General features: G+C 45.9%; 1 non-coding gene across 1 annotated transcript; it reads left to right on the top strand.

Moving 5' to 3' along the window:
• The first annotated feature begins 23,471 nt into the window (after nt 1–23,471).
• Nucleotides 23,472–23,639, top strand: LOC119465428 (small nucleolar RNA SNORA8). The gene has a single exon (XR_005194864.1). It is a non-coding gene; the product is annotated as a small nucleolar RNA SNORA8 (small nucleolar RNA).
• Nucleotides 23,640–26,001: the final 2,362 nt, after the last annotated feature.

Below are 26,001 nucleotides of genomic sequence, written 5' to 3'. Positions count from 1 at the left end.
TATTTGTTCAGTTTGTACATTTGTACCTGAGTATTGCATATTCCCGATACAACACTATCGTTAGGGCATCATCAGCATCTCAAATCATAGTGTAATTTCAAATATTTCTTTTAATGTATATATATGGCAATCGCTTCCTTTAACGTTACTGAAGGAATGTAAGTTGTCATACATTAGTCTGTTATGTGTGACGAGGAGAAGAGGAACCGAAGAGCCAAGTTTCTGTTAGTTGCGATCGCTTCAAATGTTGGCTTATAATGAGTGAAGATCTAGTTGTCTTTTTTTACGTATAGTAGCACTTCGTTCATGTTCGCAATTTTATTGGTGAAGTTATTTACCGTTACAGTATAGGCGGTAGACTCCTTGTAGTTCCTTAAATACTGCATATGTTCTAGAATAATGTTGTGATAAAGGATTTTGCATTCTATTTGATATTGTTTAAATAACACGAATTGCCCTTGAGTCTGCCTTACTTCTCCAAGTGCATGTTGGAACCCCATATTTCCCTCAACCTAAATTTTGCAGCTTTTATTGCACAGCCCATTTCGTCTTTAGCAAAAGATAACTTTTTTATTCAATTCTCTGTAGTATCGTTAGGCATAATGCAATTTCTGACAATTTCTGGCAAAACATATAACAAGCCATTAGGTCTACTCAAAGCCTGCAGTCTAGGCTCGTACTTTTTAAGTAAATAGCCCGAAAACTCCACTTAACGTCCGGACAAGTGCCCAAAAGTTTATCGGCAGTACAATGTAGGCGCAGAAGGAAAAAAAAGGAATTCTCACGTGGCACTTCCGATTTGCATGATGATCCCGGATCAACAACATATTGTGTAACGGTACAGACGAGGACCAAGAATACGTATCCTATGGATGGTGATTGCATTGCCCAGCAGCCTAAAGAGTTGAAGTAGATGACGCAGCAGCTTGGCAGACAACTGCGCAAGAAGGCGGCATTTAAAACATTGGCTTCTTTTTAAGGAAAGTCCTTGCTATCTCGTACTGTAAAAACACTTGAAGGTGAGAGTGACCTATGCGTGTGGCAAACGTTAGGCCTTTATTTATCTCCGGGTCATACAATAACTGTTTCATGATATACTTTTCTTCTTTCCAGAGAAGAGATTGCATGTGTGTGTAAAATCGGAGAGCTGATTGCAATGTAAACTAACTAAATATAGGTAAACATATTATTAGAAGTAAAAATTCAGGATTGCAATACATGCCGTTCGATGTTAGGTTTTGGATTACTTTCAAGACACTCATTAAGGAGAGCCTCAACTTCTTACTATAAATGAATTTATTTGAATACAGTGATTGACTACACTGAATTGATAGACCGATCTACACGAAAACAAGTCCGTTTTCCGGAGGAACTACAAGTGCCATGAAAAGCAATGCCGCTGTTTATTCAACTTCTTCGAGGTCAGAAAAATATCTATCTGTGTAGCTTCTTACGTAACGACGTTGTTGACTGTCGCAGGTACACTACTCCCAGATAACATCAATAGGAATATTTTAGTAATACCGGCCAGGATTATCCGTACCACACTGAGACGCTAGGATGCTCTGTCATACTTTGACAAATCTTTGAACAGGACCCATTACATACCCGAAGTGCAGAACCTTCTCTACTAGCGTAGCGTGCAGCTTTCATACTTTTCGACTTCGTTCCACCCTTTTATTGTTCCTGCGGATGCATTCATCCTTTGCCATGTAGCGGTTCGCAAATTCTATATTTCGCGAATGGTAGCCTAAAGATTTACGACCTTACGAAAGCCTTACCTGCTGGGTTGGCAAGCTTCAGTAAGCTGCGTTGAGCGTCCCTACCATTCTGAAGTCTCCGAAGCTGTCATTCATTACAAATTTTGCTCAGGTCACAAATTAGCTCCAGCAGCAGCTGCCATCTTACAAACTATATTGTCTGCGCAAACAATCCGACGCTATTTGGTACTTATCTTTTCTTTCCAATATGTATTCTTGCACATTTTATATCCCTGCTTTTCTGAGAAGGAAGCCGACAGCGCACATATATATCCATCCCGTTTGAAATTCTGCAACCAGTAATTTGTCGTTTTCCGGCGGCAGTTCTTGGAAACTACCCGGGTGCATCAGGGAAGTGTGAATTTACAGCTGTACAGATATGGGTGGAATCTTCTAACTCATCAAAAAATAATAAAAAATGAAATCTGAAGTGTTATGTGAAAAAAAAAAGGAAATAGGCCTCCGCGGCGTTCAGCATTTGAAGCCAGAGGCGGAATTCACTTAGGGAGCTTTCGAACAAATTTTGGCGAACGAAAAATTTTATGAAAGGCAAATGGTCCCCAATCCACGTTGTTAATGGGGTTAGACAGTGAAGCTGTAAACGAAACTAGAACGGTTACCCTTTGCGAAGTAGCTTGAGATTATTCGCGTACCGGCATTCACACGCACTTCACCTAATTATTAACCGAAGCCATTTCAACAGTCTGCGACTTGGCTTGTGTCGCTACTTTGTACGCCTACAAAGAGTGTACCAGAGAAAAGAAAAACGCACTTAAACACACGTTCTCGGCTCCTCGTATGCTCGCGGCTCTTCAGGAGTCCTCACTATACGTGGCCTTCCCATAGCACTGTCACAACACAAATCAATCGCTAGGCCAGTGCTTCTTCTTCATACGAATGTGTGGTTACGTCATTCCCCGCTTCCTATGCTATAGTTGCCGCTTGCCGGCAACTGAAGCTTATGGAACCGTAATCTTAACCGGGAAATGCTTGCGGCGAACGCTATGCGCGAATGCGAGCTTTCTGGTTCTTGTGTCTAATTTCTCCCGCACGGCCGGCACCGCCGCTGCTGCGGATGTGCGAAGGTGAGTGTCATCTGCTGGTGCTCCTAGGAATCCAGCGGCGCGCGCCTCCCGAGTGTTTGCCTACAGGCGATAGACCCATTTGCAGGTGGAGCTTTACAGTGGCGATAAAAAATGCGTACTTGTAAAGCTGAACCTGCTCGTAAAATTGTGATGCCTGCCGCAGCAAGGCGACCTCAGTAGTCGCGAAAAGGGGAGTATATAATAGGTAGCTCAGGTGCGAACTTCCGTACCTGCGCCCTAACAGTAAGCGTCAGTCTATTCACAAAACCTAAACAGCCGTCGCAGCAGCCTGTAAGCTTCCTGTGATAATTTTAGGTGTGTCTGTGGTCAAGGTTTCTTTCTGCATTTGTCCTTTAGGGCTGCTTTAGCTCACCGTGACCTCGACAGGCATCCTTTGCGAAGGGAGTGCTCGTTTCGTCGTCGGTTAGCGCTCGATGACGTCGTCGAACGGCTGCCGAAGAAGGTGATATTGAGCCTATGTGCGGTATAATAACCACACCTGCCACCGCGTGCGGCGCGATCACATACAATACCGGCGAACGTACGGGCGCTGATGGCCTTGCTTTGAGGACACATGATCTATTTATTATGCAGCTTTATTGTTGTTTCTCTAATTAGTACAAAAGTAAATATATTTATTTACTTTGTAATAATCTGAGTGTGGTGATGGCGCTGAAGTTGCTACAGGTTAGGTTAGGGTGGCAGACCTGGCCGTCGATTGTTCTGCCTGAGCCTCTCTTTCCGCCCCAATTATGCCACCCTTAGTCCTGTATCTCACAGAAATGTGAGAAGAATGCCTGGCAGTTCACATTGCCATTCTTTATAGAGCGGTGCAGTGAACGGGCGAGCGCGTTTGCACTTGTCCCCCCTGTTGCAGACGCCCGGAAAAGGAAGCTGTCGAAAGGGGGTGCGCAATGATCAACCTTCAGAATATATCCTCGACTACAGATGCATGATGTGTGATCATATAACCAGGTGACTGTGGTTCATTCATTCCTTGTCGTTTAATTCGAGCTTAGCTTCTTCCCCGATCTCTTAAAATGATGTAACTTACGTAAGCTGCCACTTCGATTGCTCCCTTATCGTAGTGTAAGAACTTTTTCGCTGGAAATTGCATAAGAACGTCACAGCTTTGTGAATCACACCCCAGATACGTACGAAAAAGTGCCTGTAACTCGGCTAAAAAGCTTCCCCTTAACAACAATCTGATTAGGAGCCACACCGTCGTGGGATACTCCGAAATAATTTTGGCCACCTGGAGTTCTTTAACGTGCACCCAATGCAGGGCTTGCGGGCGTTCCTGCATTTCACCCTCATCGAATGGTGGCTGCCGCAACCAGGATTTGATTCCGCGACCTCGTGCTGAGCAGCGCAACGGCAAAGCCACTAAGTCACCGCGGCGGTCTCAATAAAAAATTGGAAGATGCAATATTTGATGGGTTAGAAAAGAAAATATGATTGATCAGACCAATGTATTGGCACATTTATGCTTTACTACAGAAGTCCAACACCCGCTGATGTGAGAAAACACGGTACTGTTTTTGAAAGATTTCCGTACTTTGCCTAACTATCTTTGCCTACTTTGCCTAGAATCAAGCAAGCAGGCTTCAGTGTTTCTGCCCAGCAAATACTTATTTTGCGGAAAATTCACCAGCCCTTCCCCTGTCGAGAAAATGGCGGTAAGCGAAGCTTTGTCGTGTGTGTATCTGACCTTCGTCAGGGTAACGTAACGTTCACGACTTGTCACGGTAATAAAGGATAAACGTTATTCAATGTGTGCATCAAAGGAAATGTACAACGCAACGGAAGGAAACGTTGCACGAAAGGGGAAAAAAGTAGAAGAAAAGGGAACGAAAAGTACCACAAAAGGGAACGAAAAGTAGTAGGAAAGAGAAGGGAAAGTAGCAGGCCGAGTACACGCACGTGAAATTTCGATTACTCCAATTTTCTCGACTAAGGGCTGGTAATTTTCATTGAATTTTTTTCTCCCTCTCCCTTTCTCTTTCTGTCTTTCTTTCTCTAGCTCTTTTTTCTCTCTTTTATCGCTGTTTCTCTCTTTCTTTCTTTTTTTGGCCCTGGAATGTGCCATTGAGCTTGGACCCTTTCTGCACATCACCAGGATCGGACCACTTTTCAGCGTGACACCACCACCACCACCGAAACTTCTGAGCCTATAAAGCTTCTCTTAAAAACAATCTATCGAGGTAATTCTGTGCGATGTAAGTGACGCAGTACTTATTTGAAGAACAGCGCAATGAGTAGACGAGGTGTGTTCAACAAGAAACCGAACTTTTGCTATAACACCTTTACTATTTATGGCACATTTTAAGTGCTGTCACTTTCAAAATAGTCCCCTCTACTGGCAATGCACTCTTCCCATCTTTTCTTCCATTTTTGGAAAGCCTCCTCGAACGCACTTTCTGGAATGGCGCGCAGGTCTCTTCTCGCATTGCCCTGGATCTCCTCCACGGTTTGGAAACAATGGCCTTTCATGGTGGTTTTCAGCTTGGGGAATAGAAAAAAGTCCGGAGAATATGGCGGGTGGGGCACAACAGGAGTGTGGAGTTTCACTAAGTAGCTGTGTACAAGGAGCGACGCGTGAGCCGAGGCATTGTCATTATGCAACATCCAAGCCTGATTTTCCGACAATTCAGGCATGTTACTGCGCACAGAATCTGAAACGTGCTAGGATTCCCTGGTAAACTTCTATGTCGACCGTCTGACCATGTGGCACAAATTCCTGATGGACAATGCCTTTGTAGTAAAAAAACACAGCCAACGTCACCTTCTTTTTTGACCGACTCGTGCGTGTTTTTTTTTTTTTGAGGAGGAGGAGAAGCTTTCGCCACCCACTGCGATGACTGCACTTTCGTTTCAACACCATATGTCATCGTCTGTTATGATGTTCTTAAGAAAATTTTCATCGTCATTGGTAGCGGCGAGCAGTTCCTTCCTGATTTCAACACGGGTCTGCTTCTGTTCGTCAGTCAACAAATGCGGCACGAATTTTGCACTGACACGACGCATCCCAAGTTTTTAACTCAAAATTTCATAACCTGATCCTACGCTGATACCCACTTCGTCACCGACTTCTTGAACAGTCAAACGACAATTTCCACGAATCACAGTTCGAACTGTCTCGACGTGGTCATCATCTGTGGATGTGGAAGCTCGTCAAGGCTTGGGATCGTCACCGACCGACATTTTTCTGTCTTCAAGACGCTTGAACCAATCATAGCACTGCGCGCGACTCGTACAGTCCTCCCCATATGCTTGGCTAAGCACCTGAAATGTCTCTGTGAAAGTTTTCCCAAGTTTGTAGCACAACTTCACACACACACGCTGCTCTTCCAATTCCTTCATTGACACTTTGGCTCCAATCCGAGGAACAGCTTGTTCATGTGCTCACTTCAGCGGCTGTAGCTCGCCAACTAACGGTCAGAGCGAAACCCAGCAATTGGAAGTTTGTTGTCTAAACCAGCCGATACATGCACTCAGTATGCGCAGTGCGCTCCCTCTGCCGGTTGGCGCGCTATTTCAAAAGTTCGCTTTCTTTTTCAACACACCTCGTACATTTATGTACGTCATCCCCATCAATGCGCAGTCATAACATCACTAAAATGCGGCAAACATACCGTTGACACAACATTGGATTCCATGTGCTGTTATTCAGATGCGTATTCTTGATCTCGGTACTAACTATTACAAGTATGACGATGATAAATAAATTAACCTAAGAAGATGTACATAATATTCACCATCTTGGATCCTCCGAGCTAAAACAACATAAAATTGTTCTTTTAATACCTGCACCAAGACCATCGTCTAGTCAAACATTTTTTTTAGCTATAAGGACAGTGATGTGGCATACTCGCACGCCCTAAGGAGTGTGCCTCACGTACAAAAATGACATACCACAAGAATCTTCAATAGCCTAGTTATTTTCGCTTTGGCTTATTGTTGTAGTGAGATGATTGCGGGCCGTCATGTTTGTTGACGTGCGGTGTGGCGAAGGATGGAGCCGTAGACGTTTAGGTTGGTAGATACATACATTAGGACTAAATACTTTAGCATGCACTATACAAATGAAACAGCGCACACATCACACAGTAACTAAAGTACATGTTACACATGTGTGCCAAGTCCCTACGCTAAAGGTTCTTGCTGGAGCTCACGTTCTCGTCGTCTTCAGCAGGACGAGCCCGTGACGGAATGACTTGGTCGCTGAGCAGGACGTAGCGTGTCAACTTGCCGAGGCTCTGGGTGAGCGGTGGCGGTGGCTCGAACGTTCACAAACGGCAAGAGATCAGATCGAAAAGGAACGGTGCAGTACTGGCCGAGAACAGTCGCAGGCAGGTAGTAGCCGCACTGGACACAGACATCCGCAGGAGTGCGACCGGTCAGGAGGTTGCCCAGTGGTTTACCCGGGTAGCCCTCTCGATTCCTGGCTATTCGAGAGCCGTATCGAACCAGTTTTTTTTTTTGCTGCTCCAGCTGCACTCGTGCCCTTCCACCACTTCTTTTTTCTTCTCTGCTGCCACCGCCTCGTGCTCTCTGTCTCTCTCTTTTTGTCCGCGACTCACCGCACAGGTAGTTATTATTGTCGTCGTCGCTGTGTTCCACCAAACTACACCTCACCCATGAAAGTTGTTCCTCTTTAACCAACTGTGCTCTGAGGAGTGGGCTTGCAGAAGGAGCAGTGGTTGCACATTTATAAAGCACACACACGCGTTACACAGAAACAGTAAGATCTGCACATACATAAACAATAGTCGGAGTCAGATGTAAGAGCTACGAGACTCTGCTGACGTAGTCGGCACCAATGTTTTCAGTGCCTCTGATATACTCTACGGTGAAGTCATACGCCACAACTAGCAAAATCCAGCGGAGAACTCTGTTGTTGACATGCTTACCGGAAATAACGCACGAAAGTGGTTCGTGGTCAGTTTGCAAAACACAACGCTTCCCGAACAGGAACACGCCGAACTTTTGGATGGTCCATACAAGAGCGAGGCCTTCCCGTTCTATGGTGGAGTAGCGTCCTTCTTTGGGTAGTAGCGCCGGTTTCCGCGTGTAAGACCCCGTCATGACGTTGCAGGAGGACAGCTCCTAGGCTTGTTGATTAGGCGTCGGTGCGTAGTACAAACGGCTGCTCTAAATATGGGGACCATAGAATTTGCTGCGCAGAAACCAAATGTCGAAGTTTGTCGAAGGCTTCCTAATGGCGCGTCTGCCATGTAAGCATGTTGGGTTCATTCTTGCGAGTCAGTTCTGTGAGGGGTGCTGACACTTCGGAATAATTTCGAACAAAGTCTTGGTAATAACCGGTCAGGCCAAGAAATGAGCGGACATCCTTTTTTAGTGGGCTGCCTCGTGGCGGCTTCTATTTTCGCAAGTGTCTCTGTCTGTGGACGTAAGGCACCATGGTACCAGAAGGTACCGTAAGGTACCAGAGGTACCAGAAACTTTAGAGAAGTGAATTCAACTTCACAGTTTGTGAGTTTGATGGCCAGGCCAGCGTTCTTCACTTGTTGGAAAAAACGTCGGAGAGTATGAACATGTTGCTCCCGTGTATCTGTGGCAATTAGCAAGTCGTCAAAATCGTGGTAAATATTGGGGTTGTCGAGCACTACCTTCCTCACCAGCCATGTGAAGACAGCTGGCGCGGTCTTGATGCTAAATGGCATGAGTCGGAACTGGTACAATCCCGATGCTGACGGGAAGGCGGTGATCCGCCTTCCACGTCCGATCCAATTTCACGGGTTCTTGAGTGTTAATCTTTTTTCGCTGAGTCATTATCATTGTTGCTCAGTCATGGTCATGACTATATTTATACCATCATCCTTTGATGTTTCCTTCACTTAGTACCCACGTCAGAACCCATCTCAGTGGCTTTTGAGTGTTAATCTTTTTTCGCCGAGTCATTGTTATTTACGCTGAGTCATGCTCATGACTATGATTTCTGCCATCACCCTTTTGTGTTTCTTTACCAAGTGCCCACGTCCGAACCGTTCCATTCCAGTGGTTTTTGAGTGTTAATCGTTTTTGACTGAGTCACTGTCATTTTTGCTAGGTCATTTTCATCGTTATGACATCTATCAGCATCCTGTAGTGTTTTTTTTGCTTAGTACCCACGTCCGAACCCATTTCAGTGGTTTTTGAGTGTTATTATTTTTCGCTGGGTCATTGTCATGGCTTACATGACACGCATGCCATGACATTTTTGTCATTACCTATCACTTACGTTCGTCATACACTCTTGTCATGCTATGCCAATGTTGGTACCTACCAAGTTAACGAAACGACCATGAGAGCACGAAGACGTAGGCAGCTGTTTCATGACCTACATGACACGCATGCCATGACATTCATGCCATGTCCTATCATTTATGTTCGTCATATACTCTTGTCATAGTATGCCAATTTTGGTATATACCAAGTTAACGTAATGACCACGAGATCACAAAGGCGTAGGTGGCTAGATAGATAGACACTGTCAAAAAAATCACAGCATATCCACGGGGTGAATGATGATGAGTGGGCGAAGCTCCGGAGGGAATCATCGGATCTCCCGCTTAAGGGGACGCTAGCCCAAACGCGTTAGAAACGTGCAGTACTCTCTAGTAAGGGGGAGCGGCCACAGCGTCTTACGCAGCCATTTACACATGCCGGAACGTGCACCGCGTTTGCCGACGCCATCACATGACTGCTGAGAGAGTATACCCCCCGTATTCATAAACGCTCCTCGACTTGAACTTGACTTGCCACCGCTTTGGGCAGCGCGCTCGAAACGCGTTGAAGGTAAGGTGGAGAGGCCACAGCGTCTTACACCAGCTTCTTACACGGGCCGTAACGCGCTAGCACAAACGCGTTAGAAACGCGCTAGAAACGCGGCCTTTCGTTAATGTTGGGTATTTATAGCCATCGTGGTGCGTTTGTCCATGTCCGCTTCGTGGCGTAGTGGGCTAACGGCGCGCGCTCGGAAGCGCTACGGACACAACTTCGGAATTTTTTTCTCATTTTTCTCAGACTGGTTACACACTACTACTACTACTACGACGGGGACGGAACGGGTGCCGCTATAAGGAGCTTCGCCCCTAATAGCAAATGTTCGACAAGAAATGCTTCGCATTTAAAATCACATAGACTGATATAGTTAATAAGGTAATCTATATCTGCTTATCAATTTAGCCTTTTGCCTATCTGCTAATATTTTGTCTCTTCCTAAAAGCTCTCCATGTACCTTGTACACTTACCTGAGCCTGTTACGGATCCGTTGCTCTAAGCCACCTCAGCAAGTTGCCGCTAACGTGGCCTCCGCCAAGCACCGCTATCACTAGACATCCTTCTTCAGGTATTCGCCAAATGCCCGTATTGTACAGTCTACCCTCCAAAATGTTGTAATATTTTATTGCGATAGAAATTATATGGACACTCCAGGCGCATTTCCGCCGTCACTGAGGTTGTCGTCGTTGTCGTCGCCCTGAGGTTCCGTATAAAGTCCACGGGCGATAAAATCGTCGCCTTGCGCCGTATGCTCTATCGCGATCGCGCGACAATCTCCCGCACGCCATCCAAAATATTCGAATAATTCTATCACGAAAAAATGTGTGAACAGTATTGGACGTTTTTTTTAAATGCGAAGCATTTCTTGGCGAACAATTGTTACATTGACAGTATCTATCTATCTATCTATCTATCTAGCTGCCTACGCCTTTGTGCTCTCATGGTCGTTACATTAACTTTGCATGTACATTACTTGGCATACTATGTCAAGAGTATATGACGAACATAAATGAAAGGACATGACATGAATGTCATGACATGTGTGTCATGTAGGTCATGAAACAGCCGCCTACATCTTGGTGCTCTCATGGTCTTTTCATTAACTCGGTAGGTACCAACATTGGTATAGTATGACAGGAGTGTATGACGAACATAAGTGATAGGTCATGACATAAATGTCATGGCATGCGTGTCATGTAAGCCATGACAATGACCCAGCGAAAAATAATAACACTCAAAAACCAGTGAAATGGGTTCGGACGTGGGTACTAAGTAAAAAATAATACTAAAGCATGCTGATAGATGTCATGGAAATAAGCATGACCTAGCAAAAATGACAATGACTCAGTGAAAAAAGATTAACACTCAAAAACCACTGGAATGGGTTCGGACGTGGGCACTAAGTGAAGGATACACCAAATGGTGATGGTAGAAATCATAGTCATGAGCATGATTCAGCATCATCATCATCATCATCAGCATATATTTATGTCCACTGCAGGACGAAGGCCTCTCCCTGCGTTCTCCAATTACCCCTGTCTTGAGCTAGCGTATTCCAACTTGCGCCTGCGAATTTCCTAACCTCATCATCCCACCTGACTTTCTCCCGTCCTCGACTGCGCTTCCCTTCTCTTGGTATCCATTCTGTAACCGTAATGGTCCACCGGTTATCCATCCTACGCATTACATGGCCTGCCCAGCTCCATTTCTTCCGCTTAATGTCAACTAGAATATCGTCTACCCCCGTTTGTTCTCTGATCCACACCGCTCTCTTCCTGTCTCTTAACGTTACTCCTAAGATTTTTTGTTCCGTCGCTCTTCGTGCGGTCCTTAACTTGTTCTCGTGCTTCTTCGTTAACCTCCAAGTTTCTGCCCATATGTTAGCGCCGGTAGAATGCAATGATTGTACACTTTTCTTTTCAACGACAGTGGTAAGCTCCCAGTCAGGATTTCGTAATGCCTGCCGTATGCACTCCAACCCAATTTTATTTTTCTGTAAATTTCTTTCTCGTGATCAGGGTCTCCTGTGAGTAATTGACCTAGATAAACGTACTCCTTTACAGACACTAGAGGCTGACTGGCGATCCTGAATTCTTGTTTCCTTGCCAGGCTATTGAACATTATCTTTGTCTTCTGCATATTCATCTTCAACCCAATTCTTACACTTTCTCGATTAAGGTCCTCAATCATTTGTTGTAATTCGTCTCCATTGTTGCTGAATAGGACAATGTCATCTGCAAACCGAAGGTTGCTGAAATATTCGCCGTTGATCCTCACTCCTAAGCTTTCCCAGTCTAAGAGCTTGAATACTTCTAAGCATGCAGTGAATAGCATGGGAGAGATTGTGTCTCCTTGCCTGACCCCTTTCTTGATAGCTATCTTTCTACTTTTCTTGTGGAAAACCAAGGTAGCTGTGGAATCCTTGTAGATATTTGTTAAGATATTCACGTATGCCTCCTCTACTCCTTGATTACGCAATGCCTCTATGACTGCTGGTATCTCTACTGAATCGAATGCTTTTTCATAATCTATGAAAGCCATATAGAAAGGTTGATTGTACTCCGCAGATTTCTCGATTACCTGATTGATGGCATGGATATGGTCCATCGTAGAACATTCCTTCCTGAAGCCAGCCTGTTCTCTTGGTTGGCTGAAGTCAAGTGTTGTCCTGATTCTATTGGAAATTATCTTGGTGTATATTTTATACAATACTGAAAGCAAGCTAATCGGTCTGTAATTCTTCAATTCTTTAACGTCTCCCTTCTTATGGATAAGTATAATGTTGGCGTTCTTCCAGCTCTCTGGTACACTTGAAGTTGTGAGGCATTGCGTATAAAGGGCCGCAAGCTTTTCAAGCATGATATCTCCTCCATCTTTGATTAAATCTACTGTTATTCCATCTTCTCCAGGCGCTTTTCCCCTGGTCATGTCTTTCAAGGCCCTTCTAACTTCATCGCTAGTTATAGAAGGAGCTTCTGTATCCGCTTGATCACTATTTCGAATGAAAGTAGCTTGGCTGTTTTGGCTACAGTACAGGTCAGTATAGAATTCTTCTGCTGCTTTTACTGTGTCATCAAAATTGCTGATGATATTACCATGCTTATCTTTCAGTGCATACATCTTGCCTTGTCCTATGATGCCTAGTTTTCTTCCTACTGATTTCATGCTGCGTCCATATTTTACGGCTTCCTCAATTTTTCCCACTTTATATTTTCGAATATCCCTTACTTTCTTCTTGTTGATCAGTTTTAACAGTTCAGCGAATTCTATCTGATCTCTTGAGTTGGACACTTTGACGTTCTGTCGTTTCTTTATTAGGTCCTTTGTTTCTTGGGAGAGCTTCCCTACAGGTTGCTTTGGTGCCTTACCTCCCACTTCAATTGCTGCTTCTGAGATCAGCCTAGTTACGGTTTCATTCATTAGCTCTATGTTATCTTCATCTTCCTGTTCTAAAGCTGCATATTTGTTTGCGAGAACCAGCCTGAATTGGTCTGCTTTCACCCATACTGCGTCTAGGTTGGCCTGTTTCCTCTTGACTAATTTCACTCTTTCTCTTTACAAATTGAGAGAAATCCTACACCTCACTAACCTATGGTCACTGCACTTTACCTTACCTAACACTTCTACATTCTGCACTATGCTTGGATATGCATAGAGTATGAAATCTATTTCATTCCTTGTTTCTCCATTAGGGCTTTTCCAGGTCCACTTCCTGTTGGTGCGCTTCCTGAAGAATGTATTCATTATTCGGAGCCTATTCCTTTCCGCGAATTCCACCAACATCTCTCCTCTTGCATTTCTAGAATCGATGAGAATAGAAGTGGTGGCGTGGAGTAGAAGTAGAACACCCGACCTCAAATCTGAAGGTCGTAAGTTTGAATCCTGCTCCATTCCACTACATTTTCAGGCATGGAGTGGTGCCTGACACCGGCAAAGAAAAAAACATATTGCCGAGAGCTAGTGGGGCTATTCTAGTTCAGGTGCAACCAAACTAGGCAGGCCCACTAAGCTTCATCAAAGTCACTCCCTCACCAGAACAGGAATTGGCCTCCCTGGTGCAGTATTCGGCCACTACCTCCCTGATGACTCCAATAATTAACCCATGACCCTCAGACCCCAGTGGTTGCGGAGCACCTGACCAAGGCGGCGGTCAGACTTGCGACGTGGCAGAGGGTGCTAAGAATCTCTGGCTCCGGACAGGCCGCCAATGGAAACTGAACCAGGCAACGTTCAACACGCGCACCCTCTCGAGTGAGTCTAGCTTAGCAGGACTATTTGAGGAATTATCAGGCATTGCCTGGGATATTATTGGCCTTAGTGAGGATAGAAGAACTGGTGAAGCTTACACAGTGCTGACTAACGGCCACGTCCTCTGCTACAGAGGTCTTCCAGATAAGAGAGAATCCGGGGTAGGATTTCTAGTCCATAACAACATAGCGGGCAACATTGATGGATTTTACAGCATTAGTGAGAGGGTAGCAGTCGTCATAAAAAAGCTGAATAGGAGGTACAAAATGAAGGTAGTACAAGCCTACGCCCCAACTTCCAGTCACGATGATGAAGAGATAGAACAGTTTTATGAAGATGTGCAATTAGCAATGAGAAAGGTGCAAACTCAGTATACTGTAGTCATGGGCGACTTCAATGCAAAAGTGGGCAAAAAGCAGGTTGGCGAGCAAGCAATTGGAAACTACGGCATCGATTCTAGAAATGACTCAGCATAAATAACGATAACTCAGCGAAAAAAGATTAAGACTCAAAAGCCACTGAAATGCGTTCTGACATGGGTACCAAGTGAAAGAAACACTAAAGGATGATGGTAGAAATATACTCATGACCATGACTGAGCTAAAGTGACAATGACTCAGCGAAAAAAGAATAAGACTCAAAAGCCACGGAAATGGGTTCTGACATGGGTACTAAGTGAAGGAAACACTAAAGGATGGTTGTAGAAGTCATAGTCATGAGCATGACTCAGCAAAAGTGGCAATAATTCAAGGAAAAAAGATTAATACTCAAAAACCACTGAAATGGAGTCCAACGTGGGCATTAGGTAAAGGAAACACTAGAGGCTTGTGGTAGAAGTCATAGTCATGACGATGACTCAGCAAAATGAGAATGACTGAGCAATAAAAGATGAACACTCAAAAACCAATGGAAGGGTTTCGGATGAGGTACTTGACGGAAAATGCTAAAGTTTATGGTCGAAGTCATAGTCATGAGCATGACTAAGGCTTTCGCCTTAAGATCTCTTAGGTGTGCAGCTAAAGGGACTCCTGAGGACTCATGACATGAATGTCATGGCATGCGTGTCATGTAGGTCATGAAAGAGCCGGCTACGTCTTGGTGCTCTCATGATCGTTGCGGTAATTGGTAGGCTCCCCGCACATTGCTTCGCATAACATCGATTCCCACAGGGCTTGGGATTTGCCGGCTTTTTTTAACAGGTTCACTAATCAATTCTTGCACCAAGGTTCACGTTATGGAGGCTTAGGGACGATTACTATTATTATATTGTTATTATTATTATTATTTGATTTGATTTGAAAACATATACACAGGAAAGGGAAAGCGAGGAGCAAGGCTGGCCAGTGCCACCGGAAGGGCCATAATGCCTGCCTACTCTTCAGAAACGAGGAGACAAACATAGAAATGGAAGCTAGGAGGGAGGGGAGGTAAAGAAGAGTGAGATGACGAATCGAAAAGAACAAAGTAGAACACAAAGTAGGGCTCGTCGCTGCAGGCCACGCTACTAAAGAATGTAAAATAGAAGTAGTTTCTGGATTACAAACGTGCCCGTAAGTTCGTTGCCTGTAGAAAAGTAAGGAAAGTGCGATGAGCCTGATCGCGTCGAGACGCACAACCACTGGGGCATAGAGCACTGCACGGGCTCGGGCTTACCCGAAAGCCCGGGCCCGGCCCGGCCCGTGGGCCGGGCCGGGCCGGGTAGAGCAGTTTTTTCACGGGCTCGGGCCGGGTTCGGGCACAGCGTGGCTTTTTGACCCGGGCCCGGGCCGGGCTCGGGTTTTTTGACGCGGGCCCGGGCCGGGCTCGGGCTTTCTGCGAGTTATTCTCGGGCTTCTCAGCTCTGAAAAACATGTATTTTTCGGTCTCGGGCCGGGTTCGGGCCGGTTTCGAACCGGGCTCTTGGCCTGGCTCGGGCTTAAGGTAAAGGGGTGGCGGGCCGGGCCGGGCGGGTAACGTAGATTGTTTCCGGGCCCGGGCCGGGCCCGGGTCTCGCCATAAAAATTTTGATCGGGCTCGGGCGGACCGCCCAAAAATCGGCCCGTGCAGTGCTCTACTGGGGCATAAACATTCGTCTAGTGTGGTACACCGCAGGCCAAGGAGATGACAGTCCCTGACTAGTGACATGCTTTGCGCACTTAAAGCGGGGCACTCCAATATCATGTGCAGAAGTGTCTCGCAGCAACCACAAGGCGTACACGATGGACTGGCCACACTTTCCTTGTCTGTAGAAACATTCGCACACGTTCAAACAGCCAACCCTTAGCTTCAGGAGTTGCGCTCTAGCGCGACGAGGCAAGCCTCGACCGCGAGCACGGGGCGGGAACGTTCCATTTGCGACGCGCTGGTCTGGATGGTGCTTGAGTAGGTGGCGACGAATCAGCAGACAAGCGTCATCAAGCTTGCACAGAATTACAGGGCAAACAGCCGTTATGATTGCAAGTTTAAGCCAGCCGATCAGCCTCTTCATTTCCGGAGATTCCTACGTGTGAAGGTATCCAATTAGCACCGAGAGATATTCCACGTGATGAATTTTTTTGGCAGCGTCAGTAATGCTGTGCACAAGTGGGCCATCCGTATGATTGCGTTGTAATCTGCTAAGTGTAGCGCCGGAGTCCGTAAAGATGGCGATCTTCGATGTGAGTAACTCCTCTTGCACGTGTTTCAGTGCAACATTATTTGCTGCTAGCTCCACAGTTGTTGACGTGGCTGGATGGGGTATAGGAAATATACGTCATACTTCAGTCGAAAGGCATAAAAAAGCTGCAGACGTGCCTTGACCATCGCTGTGTACAGATGCATCTGTGAATATTTGAAGATAATTTGGAAAACTTTCGAACATGTGTGACTGAGCCAATTAGAATATTGCCAAAACAGGCATATGAGTCTTTTTGTGTATGTCAGGGATTGTGAGGTAAATGGGGAATACGTGTTTGGTGATGTCTTTTGGGGGCGGAGACGTAACTGAAGCATCATGTTCAGAATTATCAGCAATGTCCACAAATAATGCCGCCATTTTTCCCATGCGAGAAAACGGGCGGTGAACCAGACGATGAAGGAGCGAAGGACCATTCGACGCGCGGTGCATACGCTCAATATGAAATAGAGCTCTCTGGTCTGCTTGCATCCTCAGGGGTAACTGATGCTCTTCAGTGAGTAACGAGGTAATCCTAACATTAGTCGAAGGACAACGCGATGATCTCATTCCAGTTGGGCCATCAAACTAGGTGGTACGTTCAGGACTGGTAACGCGTACATCATGTTTGAGAGTACAGACGACTGTTACACCTGCAGAGCCGTTGTTTGGTCGCAGCCAGCACCTCTAGCAGTCAAGGAGGCCACATACTTAAGAAGGGATTGCAATTTGCGTCGTACAAATTAAGTCGCAATAACAATTAAGTCACAATAACGGTGTTGTCGCACCCAGCTTATCGGCGTTTCGTCAAGGTACAGTCGGCTCATTGTTCGACGAGCGCGTTGTCTAGGGCGGTATGCTATTGCAGGCGACTTAGCAGGTGATATCTGTAGGTCAACTTCACCGAAGTACTCTGAAGTCGCGTTCAGAGCTCTTTGCAAGCTTGCACGAAGCCGCGGGCCAAGGTGCGAAGAGCTGCTTGTCCACAGAACAATATCATCTGCGTAGATAGCTGTGCTCCCAGCCAAGTCACTGTTCCGAGGCAGGCGACTTGGACGCGCGGTAAGTACGGTGTTAAACAGAAGCGGCGATAAAACACTGCCCTGTGGGACAGCACACTTCACAGTGCGGGATTCACTCGTTATTCTTCCGACACGCACTTTCATCCGGCGCTCCCCTAGGAAATTGTGCACAAAGCGTAGCAGATGACCGGACATTCCCGCGGTTGCAAGAGCGAAAATAATTGCCTTATCTAGAATCTAGAACCGAGTGGAAAGCTTGCTGTATGTCCAGGAAAACATGTCGGCGGAGTGTTGGTTTCCTTTAGCAAATTCAAGCCCTGAGACAAGGTCTGAAATGCTATCCAGAGCGCATTCCTAAGGGATCAATAAGTCCTTCAACAACGTAACTAGTAAATATGTCTCCCATTGTTCAAAACAACCGCGAACGCTGTTAAAAGAAGATGAAATAAATGTTGCAAATAAAAAATGATTATGAGTTTCGTCTGAAAATCGAAGCATTGGTAATGACAGCAAAATAGTACACTATTACAGAAAGTAAGATTGGGTTTTTAGCAGCCATGTTATTTACCGTAAAAAAATGTTTGAAATATCAATGAGAAAGCACAGAGTTACGCGACCGCTGGATAACATGAATAGATATCACTCGATTACCAGGAACACTCAATGTCATAGCGCTAACATGATCAAAAGCGCCTGCCTTGGGGAGCACAGACTCCTTTGCTCTGTCTCTCGTTTCAACGCCTTTTCGTGACTTGAGATTACGCGACTTTCGAAAAAAGAACTAGGGGAAGACAGCGCAGATGATGCGGCCAGCCACCTTGGTTAGCCAGATTTTTCACTCTCTTCAGATGCCCTCAAATAGAATGCGCACGTGCGCACATAGGTGCCGCCACGGCCGGCTTAGGGGAATGAAACGTGCACTCATCTCTCCCCGCAGCACGCGCTTGATCCCGTATCATGCTACCGCGTTTTATTGCGATTGCACTCACATAGGTACTCCCAGCGCACTTCTGCCATAAGCGTCGTCGTTGTCGTCGCCGTGAGGTTCCGTGAAATGTCCAACAGCGTGGCGTACGCTGTGTGTGCGAGGGAAATCGTATGGGAGTGAGCCGGCAATCGCGGCTCCGTGTAGCGCACGAAAGGGGGGAATGCAGGCCGGATGCACGTGGTCTCTAGCGCGCGAGACACGGGGGCGAGGTGACGGAGAGGGAGAGGGGTGGGTGCCTTCCGCTCCATCGGCTGCTGCTCACAGCGCGGGCGCATTGGCGCCGTATCTTGAAAGCGATCTGCGATGTGGGCGAAGTGCGCGCCCACACGGGCCTCATCGTCAAAGCGATCTGCGATGGGGACAAAGTGCATGCGCCGAGTGCCGGTAGCTTCGTATGCGCTCTGCTTTAGTTCGTGTAAGCGAGACGAGAGACAGCGCGAAGGTCAATTTGCCCCTGCTGCTGGCGCGCTTTCTCACTCCGGCGTTTTCTCAGCGAGCTTCCGCCGTCATCGAGCAAGGTGTGTTCATGTTTACCTGTACGCGTGACATCATGCTTGTCTATTTAGTTAGTAAGCGAATGTTTACAACTTTATACGGCCCAATAAACTACCAACCTTGCTTCGTATAGCTCTCTACTATTTTACTATCGTACTCGATGCTTCGCCTTTCGGCCGAAAGATCCTACTTTTTACTTCCCTCTCTACGCGCCTTAGCCTGCTTTCAGTCATGTGACCTACAACATTGGGTGCTCGGGAAGCCAGTGCGCATCAAGCCACCATCCTCCCGGGCTCACCCTCGCACGATTTCCCTCGCACCAACCGCGCAGGGCGCACGTGCGAGATCTTATCGCACATGGATTTTAGCGGAACCCGGTGGACGCCAGCTTTTGCGATGGCGCAAATTCGCCTGAAAGGTTCATTAAATTGCTATCGTAATAAAAAACGATGGCTCTGTACCTCTCCGAAAAAAACAAGAAGTTTGTTTGCAATGCTCAATAGGAGGCTGGCTGTTCACTAATGTCCGAGAGCATTAGGTAGCATCCAGGTGCAGCCGCTGAGTATGTGTAGCATTATTTAAGGATTTTTTTTCTCTCTGGCATATGAATGCCACAGTGGCACCATTAAAGTGCACTTTTTGAGCAAAATTGCACACAAAGTACCATTACGAATTTGCTTCCACAATCTTGCACACAAACTAGTTTGTGTAGATCACAACGAGACCGATGCACTGAAGGCATGGTTCTCCTTCACTAGTGAAAGTTAGCTTCATGTAAAAGTTTGTGGTGAACACTTTCATCAAAAGAGATACCAGGGCAGACGCCACGGAAAAGTGCATGCCAATGTCGCTACGTATTTTCTTGAAAGGGTATTTTGATAAATTTCATCGAACTGCTTTCCCGGCAGACGGCTGTTACACCTGCAGAGCCGTTGTTGTCATTGGCATTGTTGTCAGACTAAAATGAGTTCACATGTGATACTACATTCTATAAAGCAGAAAAAAGATGCACGCCGTCCATTGTTGATGACCATTTTTCAATTACACGTGATTTATAGATCCACTCCTTCATTGCCGTATATCTTGTTTTCAGTTATTCAGTTTTTGCTTGCCATTTTGCACTAAGCCTTCCATAAAGTGTAAGAAATTCTGTTCTTGATTTAGTAGCAACGGATGGTACTGGTGCGTTTACACGCAAGACAGTATTTTCGCTTAGACAGAAATGATATCAATGAATCTGTAGAGGAACTGCCCCCAACTAAATCAATGAGAACGGGGTAAAGCTCTACACCGCAACAAAAACCAGAGCAAAAGCAAGTGGATAATTGGATCAATGATTATTTTAAAAAGCTTCAAATAATAATTGGATAAACCTGCAGTTATGCATTGGGGAAGCGCATTACGAAGTCAAAGTGATGCTTTGGCCATAGGAGTATTGGTTAGCTTTATGAATTGCGCATTAAAAAAGTACAATATGAAGAAGGAAGCCATTAAACAGATGTCTATTCGTTCACAAAATTTCCGTGAATAAATACAATAAAGCAACCCAATAAATTGTACAGTTAGCAAGAATTAGCCGAGGTTGGGGTTTTCGCCGCTGACGGCCTTTGAAAACTCCCCTGCACTAAAAAGTTTATCTGGCATGCTGGAGGAGTAAAATGCGCTACATTACATCGTTTTACTACATCCTCCGAGAAACGTGGTATACAGATGTCATTAGCCGACTTCACGACGTACGGAGTTTTATATTACGTGAATAGAAACAACCATAGGGAGTTTAAAACCACGTGGTCTAGAACCTTGCTCAACATCACGTGATTAAATACTGCCATTATAATCCGCGAGGCCTCGCAAGCTCCGTCCCTTCCAGCGAAGCCTATAATCGGTGACAGGTAAGGCCACGCTATCGGAACACAGGTCGTGGCGGCGCATCGGATAAAATATTGCTTTGCTGACATTAGCGGCAGTCCAAGAATGTTCGTACGGCAGCGCGGATCCCGGAAGTGCTTGCTTGGGCGCACAACTGAACAATCTATAATTGTCAGTTGGCTGAGTAGTGAAAGCTGTGTATACGGAGCATGTCCGCATTTGTTTGTTTACGCGTACATGCAAGCAGTTCGCCTGTTTCCATTCGGCCGAAGATGCAGCTACCGTAGCAAGCCAGTCATCGCGACGTTTTGTCGTCTTTTTTTTCTGCGCTACGAGGAAATAGTGTTCCACCGATTCAAGTTGAAGCGCCATATTCTCGAGAACACGACACCTGGGGCCATAACCGGTGAGCTCTCAGGAATAACTCTCAGAAATAGCCGCATTACCTCCGTGAAGGGAGCGAAAGAATAGTCCGACTACCCTCATTAACAACCTTCACATGGATGAAAAAAAAAAACTACTCTCGTTTTTTACATGCAAAAACGCGGTCTGCATGGGAGTAAATTTTTAACCCGAGTGGTACATAGTATAAAAAAACATGAATGGGAATGCGACACGGGATGACCGGTTTACTCCAATTTCGCGTTATTTTTGTTTACAGTGTATGCCTGCACACGCGTCGTCTAAGGAGACCGAAGGTGTTCGATGAGGGTTGAGTTCATTGTTTATCTGGAGAAAAGAGTTCTTGGTTACGTTTAATTCAGTGATATTTGCCTACCAAACAGGTGATGCCTTGTAAGCACAACAACTAATTAGCCGTGCACTGCGCAACTGCAAGAAATAATTGTAAATGTAGAACGGTGAAAGAGTTAAGCCGCATAATGTAGATGCTTTCCATGTTATTCGAACAAATCGTGCAGTTCAGATGTCTTGTAATGAGTGAGGCACCCTAATACTGCCGAAGCCTGACTGAGGGTGGGCAGTACAGTAGTTGTGGCGTTATAACTGTGACAGGTATTAGTGCTTGTTTCTTGTTTTTGTTTACGAAGTGTCTAAAGCGGCATCGTAGGTAGGCGCGAACAATACATTTTTTCGCCTGAAGAACGCTGTTCGCCAACCGCATTCAACGCATGTTCGGACTACGTTGGGAGCACAGTAGGTAAAATACGTACAGAGCTGCTTATCATACATCCATGCATTCCCGTGCAGTGAGCATGCGTATCTTTCAGTCATCACATATTTGAGCTAGTAATCTGCGCAATGATGTGGGAGAAGTACCTGCCATAGCGCATTTAGACGGCATTGACTATTAACGCGGCGGACGGCTCAATATTGTAACTAAAAAGTGGTTTAGATGCGGCTCTGGGAGTGTAATACGTTATAATTAAGGCACGTGGTTTGAGCTGAATGTACGTAAATCACATAAAAATCGGCCTTTGCGACCCTGAAATCAACAATAATCACGCGGCAACAGACATATCAGCTTGAACGCTGTAGTAAATGTGATTATAAAAGCAATTTGGCAAGCCACAGCGGTGACGTTACCGCCGTCCATCCTTGAGACACATACCATATTTTTACGCAATGCAGGTGCGCTATAACGTAAAATGATTCCAAACTGTTTTGATTCCAAGCTCAGCGATCGGCCTCCACGATTTATCAAAACATTTTCGAGCCACTCCCAACTTCGCCTGTCTGCCATGCGAAGCCACGAAAACCGCGATAGCTCCCCATCTGTTTTAACGTGTACACTCTCGGAGCTGCTGGAAGCTGCTGGGCAGCATGCATTTATTTGCGTATAACTCTTTGAGGGGACAATGGTACATATTTGTACCACTTTTTTACCTTGATTCAAACGCCTATAACAAATAAATGGTTTGAATTGGCCCCAGTATTACTAGTGCTGCTATCTACCGAAGTATTTTAGAAGCTTTTTTTGTGTTTGTTCTTCAATACGTCATGTTGCGCGCCTACTGAGTCTCTTTTTCGAAGTGCCTTGTTGAATATTCACTACCCGCTGTTGTGGCCTCAAGGAAACTATCAATAACGCTGCGTAAACATGCCTGGTAACTGTTTTATTGTACCGGCTTAATAAGTGAACCCTCGTGATTGGTTTGGAACCATGAACATACATTTTTGTTCCCTTATTTTGGTAAATTTTTTTCAATGAACCTTTCTCAGGCTTGGTTTTTTAGGCCTCGCCGGGCGGCTATCGCACCGATCATGTCGCCCGGGTTTAGTGTACATGCTGGCCCACGCTCCCCAATTCTCCGGCAAACTCCCGATTGCTTACCCCTCCCCCCCCCCCCCCCCCCGATGGCACGGGCCCGGTTCACTGGGTTATCGTTATCTCGACGAGGAACTTGTGATAACATCACACTGCAGCGTACTCAGTTAGCTTCTCCGTCGTACAGCAGTGTTATGCGTTGAAGCGTGTCAAGTGTCTGAAAGGGCCACTTGCGATCGCGGGTCAAAGCACATTTTGTCCTGCGTGCATGTGTATTCAATTCTACAAGCGCACTATAATCCCGAGTACCGGTATGATATCCCATGTCTAGAAGCTTTACTTGCAATCATGCAGTGTACTGTATGACGTGACGGCAGCCCGAAAAAGCAAGAAAAAAACGTGCGGGAGTTGTTTTTTTTTCCGCGTCTTTTCTCGTGTTCAATGCTTCGGACCATTTAACAAGTGAAGAGCACAATTGATTTGTAAATATTATGCACGTTAAACCTTGTTTTATTATTGATACCGCCAGAGGACAGCGGTACAAATGTGTACCACTTTTCATACCCTATAATAAAGACAGTGGTACATTTCTGTACCACTTTCTTACGAGAACTTTGTGGAGAGTTTATTCAAAATTGCGACCAACAATTTGTAAGTCATCCTAAGTGTCGTGTTGCAGGCATTAAGCGAAAAAAATGAAATAAAAAACAGCGCCTCACAAAGCGATTATATATATATATATATATATATATATATATATATATAGTGACAGCATTACGTTCTCGAACCCTTTCGGCACGTACACGCGATTGCTTTGCCAATTTGTCTTCGCTGAGTGTTAGCGGTATTATTACCTTTACGTTGCACACGGCCGCGATTTTCTACCTATCACCGAAAGTGAAGCAATGAGCAGTGACCCAATCGGCCGACGCCGGCACTCCGCTTGTCTTGCGGTTATCTTCACTGCGTTGGCCCGGCCCCTACTCTGGTCAGAGAATTTAGATAACAAATACCTGTCACGGTAGGCAATGCTTTTCGTTTTCAAAGCAGTGACTTTAGCCTCCTATACACGAAGATATCGTTTCATTGGCCTGCTTAAAGAACACTGCGGGTCACTGCCCGATGCTTGCGGTAACGGCTGTGTAAATTTGACGACAGGAGAATGTAATAACAACACCTTGGAATAGTTATACGGTATGAGGTCCTAGAAGTCTGTATAAAAGCAAAGCTTTCTATGTCTCACTGATTCGTCCGCGAGTTCCCCAAACGCACTGCAGGAAAGCCAACTTACACAATGGAACTATCTGCGTATCTGCCCACACAATAGAACAATGGCGCACGACGTACGTATCGTAGAACACTGCAGTTTACATTCACAATTGTACCGATAAGAACATTGGCGTACCCAATAATTTTCGAGTGGGTGGGCAAGCCATATCTCTTTTGCTGTAAAAACGCACATACACTCACAATATATATATATATATATATATATATATATATATATATTATAGTGGGGAATATGCATGTAGGCGCCGTGGGCATTGCCATCGCTTCGGCGCGAGACCCGAGCTCGAGCGGCTGATGCCAAAAGCTAGGACTGTGCCCAAAAAGGCACTTGCGATCCCTCGGATGAGCTTCAATAAATCCCCCTTTCATTTGGTGGAGGTGCGAGGTAACCTCTAAAACTGGAAATCCGAAGCCGGACGATACCCACTGCTACGACCATGCCTGACGACAACACCCAGGAAGATAGCCCTCAGCCTCCCGCGGTCATCGTTTCTGGTGTGTTGCGCCAGCGTGATCCTGCCATCTTTAGCGGCACCGACGATCATGACCTGGTGGATTGGTTGTCATCGTACGAGCTGGTAAGCCGGCACAATAAGCGGGACGACGCCACCAAGTTGCACAACGTGTTGTTTTACCTTACCGGCGTCGCGAACCTCTGGTTCCGAAACCACGAACACGATTTCACCACATGGACTGCATTCAAGACCAGTTTTGCAGAAGTGTTCAGGCGCCGCGCTGTGCGCAAGCTTCACGCTGAACAACGCCTACATGGGGGCGCACAACATCACGGTGAAACGTTCACCAGCTAGAAGATGTCATTGACCTGTGCAGGCGGGTGAATTCGTCAATGGCAGAACAGGGGTGCTATGCAGGATGCGCCGAGTTTCTCGTTCGCACGAGTTTTACCCGAGTTTGCTCGATGGCAGTCAGTGAACGCAGATATCAAGGAACGTGCAATAACAGCAGGTAAAAAGAAATGTCGAGATAAAGCCGCGTATGACAACATGAGCGCACCCTGCGCAGCACAGTGCTTCCGCGCTTCAAGCAAAGAGGACTGCGCAACAAAGCGCGCCAGCGCCGCCTATTGTTATCAACGTATTATCGCAATTTAGCAATACCGTGACTGTCCCACTGTCTATCTGCACACTTGCCGTGAGCCGATTGTCACGCCTTTCTCGGGCGCGTCAAGGGCGTGCCTCCTGTTTCGAGCATTATCTTTCTATCCTCCGTGGAATGCGAACAGGGCACATGCGGTGCATTCTTGCACCTACACTTTCCCTGAATCGAATACTATGATATAGCACAAATACAATAACAAACATTTTATTTCTTAAAGTATCGGTTTGTAGTTTTGAATGCTATAAATTTGTGGTGACAAACGGACATCGAGTGAATTATTATATCTTTGACTTTTTGCCGCGAGTGGCGACAGTGAGGCGAAAGCTTACAAGCAGATACATTCTAGAGGGTCGCTCGCACGAGGGAGTTCATACTATGAGCAGTCGCCAGGGGTGCTGCAGTGCTATTCGCGATAAAATCGATGCGATAATGACGCATAAAGTCAGTCATGACAATGATCTGTCCATTCCCGGTCTATTA

The sequence above is a fragment of the Dermacentor silvarum genome, chromosome 9 (genome assembly GCF_013339745.2).
Source record: "Dermacentor silvarum isolate Dsil-2018 chromosome 9, BIME_Dsil_1.4, whole genome shotgun sequence".
In the NCBI taxonomy this organism is placed as follows: domain Eukaryota; kingdom Metazoa; phylum Arthropoda; class Arachnida; order Ixodida; family Ixodidae; genus Dermacentor; species Dermacentor silvarum.
Note: the sequence above shows the minus strand (reverse complement) of the source record. Positions and strands in the feature narration are given on the sequence as shown.